The 15990-nt window shown below is 40.7% G+C and overlaps 1 protein-coding gene across 1 annotated transcript in view; it reads right to left on the bottom strand.

Annotated features, from left to right (window-relative positions):
- polybromo (protein) overlaps positions 1-15990 on the bottom strand; it is a 702481-nt gene that overhangs the window by 48440 nt on the left and 638051 nt on the right. The window lies entirely within an intron of this gene.

Raw genomic sequence — 15990 nt, 5'->3', positions numbered from 1 at the left:
CCTTCTTCCATATCATCATCTGCCTGTATTTCAAGCAGATCTTCTGAGTTGGTGGTATCATCTGTGTCCATGCTTGATAGGTGAGATTGCTTCACGCCAACAGGATCAGATTTCTGCAAATTATCCAATGCTTGACAATGGGGGACTCTCTGGGATGGAACTGTCAACGGTGTATTATTGCATTGGTCTACTACGTTTGGTGGAGATGGATGATGGTCCGAGAGAACTAATCGAGCCCAGTCTGAGATCGATGTGTCTGGAGGGATGGACACTTCTTTCTGACATGCTACTGCTTGATGACTGTAAGTAGCAGAAGCATAGGTGCATTTTGGCATACTTAATTTTATTTCTTTTCTTGCTTCTTGGTAGGAAACTTTATTTTAAATTTTATACTTTTGTATTTTTTTTCCCAACTTCCACAGGTCGCAGTCTTTGGGGGAACATGCTTTGTAAAAAGGCTAGGTGGAACAGGACCAGGGTATTTCTGGCAGGGGCAAAGGTTGATGATGTTTTAGAGCAGATATCATCTTTTAAGGGCACAAAAGGTGATATAGTTGTACACTTTGGCACTAATGATATTAAGAGTAGGAGACAGAATTACTTAACAAGTACAGGTCACTGTTGAAAAAAAGCCGTGAATTAGTGTTGAATTGAAAGTGTCTGCAATTTTGTCCATACACGATAGGAGGGAGTATATGATGAGAGCCTGTCGATCAATTCTTCCCTGGAAAGATTGTGCAAGGCTCAAGTGGTAGAATTTTTTTCAGCCTGGTCTGTACTTGTTAACAGGAGAGACTTCTTCTACAGGGATGGGATACACTTAAATAGAAAGAGTGCAAGAATATTTGCTGATGTTAGGTGGGTCGGAAAACTGCTAGCTTGGGAGGGGGATACATGGACTAATAGATTAACAGTAGCCACTGGCAGAGGTGAAAGTGTGAAAGTGATTCTTGCACTGCTTCTTTTGGAATGAGCAGAAGCCTGGAAAACAAGAAGCAGGATATATCAGAGACTGCTGGGAGTCATTGCGTACAAGTAAACACATGGGTTGTGTTAGAGTAGCTAAGAATAGGAACAGGTGTATGTATACTAGGGTGTGTACACCAATGCTAGGAGTTTGGTAAATAAATTTGACGAATTTGAGGTATTGCTCAAAACATCAAAGGCAGATATTGTTGGGATATCAGAGACATGATGTCAGACAGATATAAGGAATACAGAACTGGAATTTGGGGAGTACAATGTGTATAGAAAGGATCGACAGGATATGAAGGGAGGAGGAGTTATGCTATTAGTTAAGAAACACATAAAATCCAAGGAAGTGAAGCCAGTCGACATCGCTGGACAATGCAGCGTTGAGTCAGTTTGGTGTGACATAAGCACTGGGAGATCAAACTTGAGAGTAGGAGTGTGCTATAGGCCTAATGGGGCTTAGAGGGGAACAGGTATCCTGTGTGTTATCAGACACTCAGCCTAAAACACTGATGGATCCAATATCTCTCTATTACAGAAGATTTAGGAGAAGTCCGGTTGGCCTGCCTCCCTAAAATCCACTCATGCACACCTTCTCGATGGTAAGCCCTGTTACGTCACTTAGGTGGCAACGAACGTGTAGAGTGGTTCCCTTCAAGATGCCTGGTCAGCATGAAGAGGAAAAGACCAACCCCTCCAGCAATATGAAAGCACGACGAAACAAATGGCCCTCAGTCCCCAGCAGCTTTCACTCTCCCTCTTACGGCAGCGAGAGGATTAGAGTGGAAGCAGAGGGTGCTAAGAATCTCTGGGTACGACCAGGCTGCCATGCACGGAAACTGAACTTGGCCTGTTATAACGTAAGAACACTCATCGGTGAAGACAGGATATTAGAGCTGGAAAAGGAATTAGAAAATGTGAATTGGAATATCATCGGTTTGGCTGAAACAAGAAGAAGAAATGAATCACTTATAAGTTTATCAAGTGGAAATCTGCTGTACACCAATGGAAACAGTGAAAGGAGTGAAGGTGGAATTGGGTTTCTGGTCCATAAAGATTTTAAAAACAACATTTTGGAATTCAAAAGTACATCACCAAGAGTGTCAAGACTAATACTCAAGATTTCTAAGAGATACAAGCTAAAGATTATAATGATTTATGCACCAACATCGAGCCATGATGATGAAGAGGTTGAAGAAATGTACACTGAAATTAAGAGTCTTCTAGATGAGCAGAAAACCCACTACACTATTATTATGGGAGACTTCAATGCTAAGGTTGGAAAAAGACAAAACAGCACAGAAAGGGGAACTATAGGAAATTTTGGAATTGGTGAAAGAAATGAAAGAGGTGAAAGACTTGTGGAATTTGCAGAATCTCAAGGACTGTCAGTAATGAACACTTTTTTCAAGAAAAGGGTGAACAGAAAGTGGACATGGAAGAGTCCAAATGGATTAACTACTAATGAAATCGACTTCATCCTCACTAACAGAAGATATATTGTGAATGATGTTACCGTCCTGAATAAGGTAAATGTTGGAAGTGATCACAGAATGGTAAGATGTACACTTGATATAGATGTAGGAAAGGAAAGGAAAAAACTGACTCGAGTAAATAATACAAAGGTTTTTGAAATAACAGAGGAGGAGAAAAAGCAGTATGTACTGGAACTTAAGAACAAGTTTGAGCTTCTGCAGACTGCTGAGGACCAAGATATCGACGAGGAATATTACAACTTTTTGAAAGTGATAAAGCCCAAGAAACCTATAGGGAAAAAGAAATCCAAAGAAGAAAAAATTAGTCAAGAAACACTTGTCATGATGAACCAAAGACGACAAATGAAAAGCAAGAAAAACACTGACAGGGAGAAAATTTGAGTATACTGAGTTATGCAAAGCCATTAGAAAGAGACTCAGAGAGGACATAAGAAGATTTAACACAAGAAAAGTAGAACAAGCATTAAGGGAAAACAAAGGATTTAAATCAGCAGCCATGAGCAGTAATACAGAAAGACAAATGATACTGAAACTGAAGAATAGCGATGGTGTACTTATAAACAGCAGAGAAGGCATAATTCAAATAGCAGAAGACTACTATAGAGAATTATACAAGGAGCGAGAGAATGATGCCAGCAGTGGGGAAGATGGATTGCAAAGTAGGAACACATACGACATACCCAATATTCTTCCTGATGAGGTAGAACATGCATTGAAGAAAATGAAGAATCAGAAAGCCCCGGGGGAAGACGAAGTTACTGTAGAGTTGTTGAAATTGGGAGGAACAGACATAACACAAAAACTGGCAAGGCTCTTCACAAAGTGCATTAGAAAAGGTGTGACGCCTAAGCAGTGGAATAATGCAATCATAGTTTTGCTGCATAAGAAAGGAGATAAATCAGAAATTGGAAATTATAGACCAATTAGCTTGTTATCCCACATCTACAAGTTGTTCACAAGGGTCATTACTAACAGATTAGAAAGAATACTGGATGAGAATCAACCGAAAGAGCAAGCTGGCTTTAGGACAGGATTCTCAACTATGGATCACCTTCATGTAATATCACAGCTAATGGAGAAAGCAAATGAATATAAAACACCATTATGCCTGGCATTTGTGGATTATGAAAAGGCATTTGACTCCATACAGCATAAGGCAATGTTTCGGGCACTGGAAAGACAAGGCATTGATACCCCATATATTATGATTTTGAAGAAAATATACGAGAGTGCTACCTCCTTTATTAGACTAGACAAAGACAGTAGGAAATTTAAAATTGAGAAAGGAGTTCGACAAGGAGACACAATATCTCCGAAGCTGTTTACTGCTGCCCTTGAGGTAGCTTTCAAAAGATTAGACTGGTCGCAGAAAGGAGTCAATGTGAATGGAGAGTACCTAAACCATTTACGATTTGCAGATGACATTGTGGTCATAAGCCATGATCCCAAAGAATTAGAGGAAAATCTTAATCAGTTATGCACAGCTAGTAAGGATTTTGGACTAAAGATGAATATGGCTAAAACAAAAGTAATGATGAACAAGTATGCCACAGAAAGGGAAATAATGATTGAAGGAGCAGTAATTGAAAAGGTGGAGTCATATACTTATCTGGGACAAGTTATTAGCTGTAATAATGATAAATGGCTGGAAGTCAAGAGAAGAATAAATTTTGGATGGATAGCATTCAGGAAATATAGTCACATACTGAAGAGCAATATCCCAGTTTGTCTGAAACGTAAAATAATGGACCAATGTATACTCCCCATCATGACTTATGGAAGTGAAACTTGGGCACTCACCAAAAGAATGGAAGAGAAGCTGAGAACTACACAGCAAAGAATGGAACGAATCATATTGGGAATAAGACTGTTAGATAAGAAGAGAAACACATGGATTAGGCAACAAACTCAAGTAAAGGACATTCTTATCAAAACTAAAGAACTAAAATGGTCTTGGGCAGGACACATAGCTCGAAGACATGATGACAGATGGACTAAGAAAATAACAGAATGGTATCCAAGAGGAGCTAGAAGAAAACCTGGAAGACAAAGGCGGAGATGGATAGATGAAATTCATGAGTTTGTGGGTAGTAAATGGATGTCCAGTGCTCAAAACAGAAGGAACTGGAAAGTTGCTGGAGAGGCCTTCATCCTGCAGTGGATTGAAAATGGCTGATGACGATGATGATGATGATGATGATAGGCCTAATGACTCTAATGAGTATAATAAGACACTGTACAGGGAAATAGAGTGGGCCAGTAAATCAGAGAGTCTTATAATGGGGGATTTTAATTTCCCAGATATTGACTGGAATTTGTGGCTTGGTCACTCACACACTAGCATGTTCGGGAGACAACTAGAGGGAGTAATACTCTTGATTTCATTATCAGTAGTGATTCTTCATGCATTAAGAATCTGCAGATAAAGGAACCACTGGGTGGCAGTGATCACAGTGTGCTGAAATGGGATTTACTCAAAGAGGTAACTACCATCAGGGGTAAAGAGAAGGGTTTTTGCCTTCGTAAAGGCGACTACGATGGTCTGAGACAGTATTTAAATTCTATACAGTGGGACCAACTGATGATGTTACCAACAGCAAATTCAGAATGGGAAGCATTCAAAGAACTTATCTTGGAAGCTACTAGGCTTTACATACCAACTAAGAAATATTGTTCAAGGTTTAGGCCTAAATGGATGTCAGATGAACTAATGAGACATATGGCAGAGAAGAAAAATGCATGGGATACATATAAATTAACATGTGACACAGAAGCCTATGATAGATATAAGTTGATCTGTAACCACGTTACAAAGGAGGTTAGGCAGGCGAAGGCAGATTACGAGAAATCTTTGGCAAAGGATACAAAGAAATACAGCAAAGAGTTCTTTACTTATGTAAACTCTAGAAAGAAGGGGACGAATTAGATTGGTCCACTTGATATCGATGGTTCAATTGTTGGTGATCCTGCTCAGGTAGCTAACAAACTAAATGAATATTTTGCATCGACATTCACACATGAGGAGTTATTCAGCGAGGGGAATGCCAGAGGTGTATTCAACCCTGGCAGTAAGCTAGATAATCTTGTAATAACTGAGAGTAAAGTGGAGGAGAAATTGTTGAAGATAAACACAAAAAAGGCACCTGGGGTGGATGGGATCTATCCAGTTATATTAAAGGAGGCAGCAAAGGAAGTAAGCAAACCCTTGGCCATAATTATGAGAGCTTCCTTGGACTCAGGGGAGGTACCCATATACTAGAGATGTGCAAATGTGACCCCAATTCACAAAGGAGGATCAAAGGCTGACACAAGTAATTATATACCTGTGAGTTTAACTTCTGTTCCAGAAAAATTAATGGAGGCACTGGTTAAAGAAGCACTGCAGGATCATTTAGACAAGACTTCAGTTATAGCTCGGAAACAGCATGGTTTTGTTAAGGGAAAGTCTTGCCTGACCAATTTGATTCAATACTATGATGCAGTCACAAAAGAACTGGATGCAGGGAATAACTTTGATATTATATACTTGGATCTTAGAAAGGCTTTTGATACTGTTGCTCTATCAGGGATATGGAAGACTGCTGAACAAATTGGAGCAGTGTGGCATTGGAGGCAAATTGCTGCTATGGATAAAGGGGTGGTTGAGGGGGAGAAGACAGAGAGTGGCAATCAATGGACACTGCTCATCGTCGACTAATGTTATTAGTGGAGTCTCTCAGGGTTCAGTGTTGGGTCCATTATTGTTTTCTGTATTTATAAATAATATTGATGATGGTATATCAAGCTTAATGTCCAAGTTTGCAGATGATACAAAGGTTAGCAGTGTTGTTAAGGACACTTCTGATGCTATGCTGCTGCAACAGGATCTGGAAAGGTTGAGCAGATGGACTGAGAGGTGGCAAATGAAGTTTAACATTGACAAATGTAAAGTACTACATATGGGAAACAACAACCACAGGGCAACGTATCAACTTTGTGGTACTACACTGACAGTGGTAGAGAATGAAAAGGACCTGGAGGTAACTGTGCAGGCAGATATGAAATTCTCTGAGCAGTGCAGACGAGCTGCAAGAGTAGCTCATGGTGTCTTGTTAATGATATACAGGAATTTTTCTAGCAGGGATAAGGAGGTGATTATTCCCTTGTATAAGGCAATGGTCAGGCCACACCTTGAGTACTGTATACAGGTCTGGAGGCCTCATTTCAAGAAGGATATGGAGCTGCTGGAACAAGTACAGAGAAGGGCAACAAGATTAGTGAATGGAACAAAGGGTTGCTCTTACGAGGAAAGGCTTAAGTTCTACAAATTAGAGTGTCTGGAGACTAGGCACCGGCGAGGTGATTTCATAAAGCCTTGAATGGTTTGAGCATGCTCAATGCAGATGGGATTGTTCCTCTTGCTAAGAATAATCACCTGAGAGGGCATAAATTCAGATTGAGGAAATACAGATGTAGGATAGATGTGCGGAAATTTGCCTTTAGCCAGCGGATAGTTGGTTGGTGGAGCAGATTTCCATCCCTTGTTGTGGAAGTTGATAGCCTAAATAAATTTAAGGCTCAGCTGGACAGGTATTTCGAAAGAACGGAGGGGTGAAGTGGAAGCGTTTTTTTTTTTTTTTTTTGTTTGATGCTGCATAAGCTTGCTTTCTTGCATCATATGCCTCTGCTAATAGTAATATGCCAGATGGTTGCCCTTGCAATTTGGACACTGTGGGGTTGATGCCCCACATTCTGTTTGTGCATGAGTTTTTCACCCACAGTTTGCACATGTTGTCTCCACAGCATGCTGTCTGGGAATGGCCGAATTTCTGCCATTTAAAACATCTTAGGGGGTTTGGAATATATGGCCGAACACGACAGTTTAAATATTCTGCCTTGACTGAAGCTGGCAGGTTTGGAGAACTGAAAGTTAAAATTATACTCCGGGTAGGGACTAAACTTCCATCTTTACAGATCATGATTCTTTTTGCCTGCATGACTTTTTGTTCTTTAAGTTCCTGAACAATTTCATCTTCAGGGATGTTCAATAGATCTCATTCAGTGATCACTCCCTTTGAAGAATTGAGGGTGTTATGTGGTGTGATTTGAACTGGGATTCCACTCAAGGATGTGAGATGTAATAATAGTTCAGAGTGTCGAGAATTGGTGATCTCTATTAACAAATCTCCAGATTGGAGACGTTTCACCATTTCTGGTGAACCTGGGGCTTGTTCGAGGCATCTCTGAATGATGAAGTTGGAGAGCTTGCTCACAGGTTGTGTTGAGAGAGAATGTATTATTAGGAAAGCTGGTGATTCCTGTCTGTCAGTGTTCTTTTTCATTCTCTTCGAGAGAGAGAAGTCTATCATATTTTTCACTTTGTTGAGAGCACTTCGGCTCTAAACGTGGAAATTCACTTGTTTCCATCTTTGCTCCTTTTAGCCCCGAGGGTTGGTTCCCCCCCTCCCAGGTTACCAGCCCCGCCATGTGGAGGCAGGAGCGGTGCCACCAGTGACCAAGCGGTTGTTTAAGTTAGTGGATTTGGTTAGTGAAAGGATCCAGAAAGGATTGCCTTTCTGGGTTCTTACTTTTAACTTTTAAAGTGCAGAACCACTTCAAGTAAATAAAATAACAGCCACACTATAAAATAAACAAAACTATATCACTTTATAATCACAGGAAGATAATCGCTTGTCACTATCGCTTGGCACTCGGGGCCGGTTGAGTGGGAGAAGAATGAGAGAGGTAATCAATGGACATTGCTCTTCATGGACTAATGTTATTAGTGGAGTCCCCCAAGGTTTAGAAAGCAATAGTGTTTCTTTTTATATTTATCAATGATATTGATGAAGGAATATCAGGCTTACTGTTGAAGTCTGCAGATGATACAAAGGTTGGTAGGGTGGTTAATGACAGTATGTCACTGCAACAGGATCTAAAAAGTTAGGTAATTTTGATGAGAAGTGGCAATTGAAGTTTAATATTAACAAATGTAAAGTACTGCATATAGGTAGCAGTAACCCCAGAGTAATGTACAAACTGTGTGGGACAAAATTCTACTACTCAGGATAGTGGAAAATGAAAAAGACCTTGGGGATAATTTTGCAGTCAGATATGAAGTTCTCTGAGAAATGCAAACAGGTTGCCAGGACAGCTCATGGGGTCAATGGTATACAGAAATTTTGCTATCAGGGATAAGGAAGTGATTATCCCATTGTATAAGGCAGTTGTCGGTCACATCTTGAGTACTGCACAGGTCTGGAGGCATCATTTTAGGAAGGATGTGGAGCTGCTGAAATGAGTACAGAATAGGGCAACTAGATTGGCAAGTGGAACAAAGGGATGCTCTTATGAAGAAATGCTTCTCTTCTGCAAATTTCATCTGGAGACTAGGCACCTGCAAGGTGATCTGATTAAGGTGTTTAAGGCTTTGAATGGATTGAGAAAGTTCAATGCTAATAGGATTCCTTCTTTTTCTCAGACCACATACGAGGAGGGGCACAAATTCAAGTTGAGGAAGTATGGTTGCAGAATAGAAATTTGTCTTTAGCTAGTGGGTGGTTGATTGCTGGAAAAAACTTCCATCTGTAGCTGTGGAAGTTGATAGTTTAAATAAATTCAAAGAAGAACTAGACAGACTATTGGAGAGATTGAATAGGTGAAATGGGAGGTGTCGTGTGTTTTTTTTTTGGGTGATGCTGTATAAGCTTGCTTTCTTGCATCATTTGCTACATGAGCATTGAATAAGTAATGTCATTTCACATTCCGTAGTTCACTGGTTGTTTCTTAGAGACAAGCTTGTGCTGGTGTTTCAAAATCTTGCGGTTGATGAAATGCACTTGACTGAAGCTTGTCCAATAAGATTGATAACAGAACAATAAAGTTTAAGCTATTTCAATGAGACAGCACTTTAAGATTGGTAATTTCTGCATTTATAATTTTCCTCACCTCAATTTTTCAATTTCATCAAGTTCCTGTGGCATGCAACAAAATACTGCCGTGAGACACTACAAGCTTTTGATAACACAATTTTGACTCTGAAGATCAAACAATGTTTGTGAATTACTGGAATGGCAAATGAGATAGCTTATTATGGCAAATAAGATAGATATCCTGCAATCAATCTACGCCCAAGAAAAAACCTCTTCCAAGTGCTGTTCCATGGTGGTCTCATGAACTCGAACACTTACACTGAACTGTTCACAATAAGAGGAAAGCTTTTCAGAGAGCTTGCACTTCCTGGCCAGCTAGTGAAGTGGAAGCCCTTCGTGAAGACTACAAGAGGACTAGGAATCAATCAATACACTTCCATGTTCAGGCAGTGAAAAAGTATCACATGGGAGCGGCTGGTTACCACCACTGGTAACTCGGACCCATGGGGAGTGGTGTACCAAGTTACTACCAATAAACTCCACAGAGGAGAAGTGGTACATTCCACAATAACACCCCAAGGAATCATGACAACGTCATGGGAACAATCCATGATGAATATCTTGGATACTCTCAGCAACGCCGATCATCTCACAACACAACAGCAGCAAATTTGTCTAGATAATGACAATTACCACATTGACTCTGTGGAAGAAGAATTTAACACTGAAGAATTGCAGCAAGCTCTTGGCAAATGAAGGATAAAAAATCCCCCATGCCCAGATCACATTGAACCAGAAATACTAAAAAAAGGTCATCTAGGTAAATCCACAACTTCTGCTTAACCTGTTTAATAAATGCCTAACCCAGGGATCCTTCCCAGAAGGCTGAAAAACAGCTGAACTAAAGTTAATACTTAAAAACCCATTGAAGCTTCCAGAACAGCCTAACTCGTACCGGCCCATTGCACTCCTGTCCACACTGAGCACGCTACTTGAACGCCTCCTCCATACCAGACTTCTAACACATTACACAGTAGCTGGCTACAATCCAATTCACAGTATGGATTTCACCCAAGATGCTGCACAGAGGACGCTCTCTACCAAATAACCCAAGCTGCAGCCAACACTAATTATAAGTACTTTCCCCTCATAACTATGATTTTGCTAGGCCCTTTGACATGCTCTGGTGGCCAAGCATTTTTTGCAGGCATGCATACCAGCCAACTTATACAAGTGTATACAAAGTTACCTTTCTAACAGATAGATCATTATTTCCTCACCATACCAGAAGCTCCAAGTCTATCTACAGAGGCTGCCCACAGAGCTCGGTCCTCGGCCCGTTCCTCTGGAACATCATCCCTGATGAGTTACTTGGCCTGGATCTCGGTCCTGTAACTATCCAAGCATTTGCGTTTGACATTACCATCTCCATCATAACGGACACCAGAGTAGCTCTCAAGGTCACTGGCAATCAAGCACTACAGATCTTACAGAACTGGGAAACTCTACACAAGCTCCGGATTTCTCCACAGAAGGCACAACGAATACTTCTCAAAGGCACCCCGCAAATATCAAGGCCTCCCTAGATCAAGCTGGTAAATTCCCTAAAACACCTAGGTATTATCCTGGATTTGAAGCTCTCCTTCTTCCCTCACCTCTGATACCTTCAAGTCAAAATCAGAAATTATGTAGCCCTAATCGTCCAAGTAAGCAGGTGTGACTGGGGGACTGAACCGGAGGTCAATCAAACTCCTGTATGAAGCTATATTCCTCCCTGTTATTACATACAGATTGGGATTTGGTACCACAGAGCAATAATTGTTTGCAATAAATGCAAACTATAAACAATTCAGGGGAATATCTTGCTTGTAATTACCAGGGTCTGCTGTGCAGTAAGGCCCTCCAGGTCCTTCCTCTTGACTTGGAGGTTACCCGTCGAGGGTTGCACTATTGCATGTTGTGGGGCATCCCAGCTACCATCCTTGGACATACCATCGACACCCACAATGACTATAAGCAAGAATAGAAGAAACTAGCTGTCATGCTACTACAAATCGGGCAGACAAGATGGGAAGAGACAGACAAAGGCCTAACAACTAAGAAATTCATCAATAATATTAGCATTAGTTGAGGCATATGATGCAAGAAAGCAAGCTTATACAGCATCAGCCACAAAAAAAAAAAAAAAAAAATTCCCATTTTGCCCATCCAGTCACACTCCAAACATTTGTCTAATTCAGACCTAAATTTATTTAAGTTATCAACTTCCACAACAACAGATAAAAGTTTGTTCAAGCAATCAACCATCCACTGGCTAAAGGCAAACTTCTGCACATCTATTCTACAACTGTCTTTCCTCAATTTGACTCTATGCCCACTCAGGTTCTTAGTCTGTGCAAGTGGAAGTATCTCATCAGCATTAAGTCTACTCAAACCATTCAAAGCCTTATACACTTCAATTCGATCACCTCACAGGTGTCTAGTCTCCAGATGCCACAACTTTCAAAACTTTTTTTTGAAAGTTGTGGCATCTGGTTTTAAGCCTTTCTTTGTAAGTGCACCCCTTTGTTCCTCTCACCAATCTTGTTGCCCTTCTCTTGTCTCTCTACTCATTCTAGCAACTCTACATCCTTCCTAAAATTAGGCCTCCATACTAGTACTCCAGGTGTGGCCTGATCATTGCCTTATACAAAGGGATAATCACCTCCTTGTCTCTGCTAGCAAAATTCCTATATATCATTGACAAAACTACATCACGTGCTCTGTCAGCCTGACTGCACTGCTCAGAGAACTTCATATCTGATTGCACAATTACCTTCAGGTCTTTTTCATTCTCCACCTCCTTGAGTGTAGTAGAACACAGTTCGTACATTTCTCTTGGGTTACTGCTACCCATATGCAGTACTTTGCATTTGCCAATGTTAAACTTCAGTTCCCACTTCTCAGCCCATCTGCCTAACTTTTCTAGATCCCGTTGCAGTAGCATACTGTCTTTAGTGTCATTAACAACCCTGCCAACCTTAGTATCATCTGCAAACTTGGACATTAAGGCTGATATACCTTCATCAATATCACTTATAAATACACAAAACAACAATGGGCCCAGCACCGAACCTTGGGGGAATCCACTAATAACATTAGTCCATGCAGAGAAGGGTAATTTATTACCACTCTCTGCCATCTCCCACTCAACCATGGCTTTATCCATTGCAGCAAACTTGCCCATAATGCCATACCGCTCCAATTTGTAAAGCAGTCTTCCACATGCAACAGTATCAAAAGCTTTCCTGAAATCCAAGTATATGATATCAAAATTGTTTTTTGCATCCAGTTCATTTGTGACCACATCATGGTATCAAATCAAATTGGTCAGACAAGACTTCTCCTTAACAAACCCACACTGTGTCTGAACTGCAGTCTTATCTAGGTGATTGTGTATCATCTCTTTAACCAGTGACTCCATGATTTTCCCTGGAACAGAAGTTAAACTAACAGGTCTATAATTATTTGTCTCGCCCTTTGAACTTCCTTTGTGAATTGGGGATACATTTGTACATCTTCAAGTCCATGGGACCTCCTCTGAATCTAAGGATTAGCATTAGTATTAGTAGAGGCATATGATACACGAAAGCAAGCTTATGCAGCATCAGCCAAAAAAAAAAAAAACTTCCACTTCACCCCTCCATTCTTTCGAAATACCTGTCCAGCTGAGCCTTAAATTTATTTAGGCTATCAACTTCCACAACAAGGGATGGAAATCTGCTCCACCAACCAACTACCCGCTGGCTAAAGGCAAATTTCCGCACATCTATCCTACATCTGTCTTTCCTCAATCTGAATTTATGTCCTCTCAGGTGATTATTCTGAGCAAGAGGAAGAATTCCATCAGCATTGAGCATGCTCAAACCATTCAAGACTTTATCAGATCACGTCGCCAGTGCCTAGTCTCCAAACACTGTAATTTGCAAAACTTAAGCCTTTCTTCGTAAGAGCAATCCTTTGTTATATTCACTAATCTTGTTGCCCTTCTCTGTACTCGTTCCAGCAGCTTAATATCCTTCTTGAAATGAGACCTCCAGACATGTATATAGTACTCAAGGTGTGGCCTGACCATTGCCTTATACAAGGGAATAATCACCTTATCCCTGCTAGAAAAATTCCTGTATATCATTGACAAGACACCATGAGCTACTCTTGCAGCCTGTTTGCCCTGCTCAGAGAACTTCATATCTGTCTGCACAATTACCCCCAGGTCCTTTTCATTCTCTACCACTGTCAGTGTAGTACCACAGAGTTTATACATTTCTCAGGGGTTGCTGTTTCCCATACGTAGTACTTTACATTTGTCAATGTTAAACTTCATTTGCCACCTCTCAGTCCATCTGCTCAACCTTTCCAGATCCTGTTGCAGCAGCATAGTGCCAGTAGTGTCCTTAACAACCCTGTCAACCTTCGTATCATCTGCAAACTTCGACATTAAGCTTGATATACCATCATCAATATTATTTATAAATAGAGAAAACAATAATGGACCCAACACTGAACCCTGAAGGACTCCACTAATAACATTAGTCAACAATGAGCAGTGTCCACTGATTACCACTCTCTGTCTTCTCCCCCTCAAGCACCCCTTCATCCATAGCAGCAATTTGCCTTCAATGTCACACTGCTCCAATTTGTGCAGCAGTCCTCCATGTGCAACAGTATCAAAAGCCTTTCTAAGATCCAAGTATATAATATAAAAGTTATTCCCTGCATCCAGTTCTTTTGTGACTGCATCATAGTATCCAATCAAATTGGTCAGGCAAGACTTCCCCTTAACAAAACCATGCTGTGTCCGAGCTATATCTGAAGTCTTGTCTAGATGATCCTGCAGTGCTTCTTTAACAAGTGCCTCCATTAATTTTCCTGGAACAGAAGTTAAACTCACAGGTCTATAATTACTTGTGTCGCCCTTTGATCCTCCTTTGTGAATTGGGGTCACATTTGTACATCTCCAGTCTATGGGTCCCTCCCCTGAGTCCAAGGAAGCTCCCATAATTATGGCTAAGGGTTTGCTTACTTCCTTTGCTGCCTCCTTTGATATAACCGGATAGATCCCATCCACCCCAGGTGCCTTTCTTGTGTTTATCTTCAACAATTTCTCCTCCACTTTACTCTCAGTTATTACAAGATTATCTAGCTTACTGCAAGGGTTGAATACACCTCTGGCATTCCCCTCGCTGAATAACTCCTCATGTGTGAATGTCGATGCAAAATATTCATTTAGTTTGTTAGCTACCCGAGCAGGATCATCAACAGTTGAACCATTGATATCAAGTGGACCAATCTGATTCATCCCCTTCCTTCTAGAGTTTACATAAGTAAAGAACTCTTTGCTGTTTTTCTTTGCATCCCTTGCCAAAGATTTCTTGTAATCTGCCTTCGCCTGCCTAACCTCCTTTGTAACTTGGTTACAGATCAACTTATATCTATCATAGGCTTCTGTGTCATGTGTTTATTTATATGTATCCCATGCATTTTTTTTCTCTGCCATATGTCTCATTAGTTCATCTAACATCCATTTAGGCCTAAACCTTGAACAATATTTCTTAGTTGGTATGTAATGCCTAGTAGCTTCCAAGATAAGTTCTTTGAATGCTTCTTATTTTGAATTTGCTGTTGGTAACATCATCAGTTGGTCCCACTGTATAGAATTTAAAAACTGTCTCAGACCATCGTAGTCGCCTTTACGAAGGGTTATTGCTTTCATAAAGAAAGCAATAACCCTTCCATTTACCCCTGAGTAAATCCCATTTCAGCAGACTATGATCACTGCCACCTAGTGGTTCCTTTATCTGCAGATTCTTAATGCATGAAGAATCACTACTGATAATCAAATCAAGAGTATTACTCCCTCTAGACCTGTATACAGTACAGGTCTAGAGATAGTAATACTCCCTCTAGAAATTAAAATCCCCCATTATAAGAATCTCTGATTTACTGGCCCACTGTTTCCCTGTACAGTGTCTCATTATACTCATCAGAGTCATTAGGCCTATAGCACACTCCTACTCTCAATTTTGATCTCCCAATGCTTATGTCACACCAAACTGACTCGACACTGCACTGTACAACGATGTCGACTGGCTTCACTTCCTTGGATTTTATGTGTTTCTTAACTAATAGCATAGCCCCTCCTCCCTTCCTATCCTGTCTATCCTTTCTGTATACGTTGTACTCCCCAAATTCCAGTTCTGCATTCCTTATATCTGTGTGACACAATGTCACTGATATCCCAACAATATCCGTCTTTGGTGCTTTGAGCAATACCTCAAATTCATCAAATTTATTTACCAAACTCTTAGCATTGGAGTACACGCAAGTATATATGCACTTGTTCCTATTCTTAGCTACCCTAACACAACCCATGTGTTTACTTGTACCGCAACGACTCCCAGCAGTCTCTGAAATATCCTGCATCTTGTTTTCCAGGCTTCTGCTCATTCCAATAGAAGCAGTGCAAGAATCACTTTCACCTCTGCCAGTGGCTACTGTTAATCTATTAGTCCTTGTATTCCCCCCCCCAAGCTAGCAGTTTTTCGACCTACCTAACACTGCCTCGATAGCATCAGCAAATATTCTTGCACCCTTCCTATTCAAGTGTATCCCATCCCTGTAGAAGCAGTCTC

The sequence above is a fragment of the Mastigoproctus giganteus genome, chromosome 2 (genome assembly GCF_048544385.1).
Source record: "Mastigoproctus giganteus isolate SK-2022 chromosome 2, ASM4854438v1, whole genome shotgun sequence".
Classification (NCBI taxonomy): domain Eukaryota; kingdom Metazoa; phylum Arthropoda; class Arachnida; order Uropygi; family Thelyphonidae; genus Mastigoproctus; species Mastigoproctus giganteus.
The sequence above is the reverse complement of the archived record's forward strand: the minus strand, read 5'-3'. Positions and strand labels throughout refer to the sequence as shown.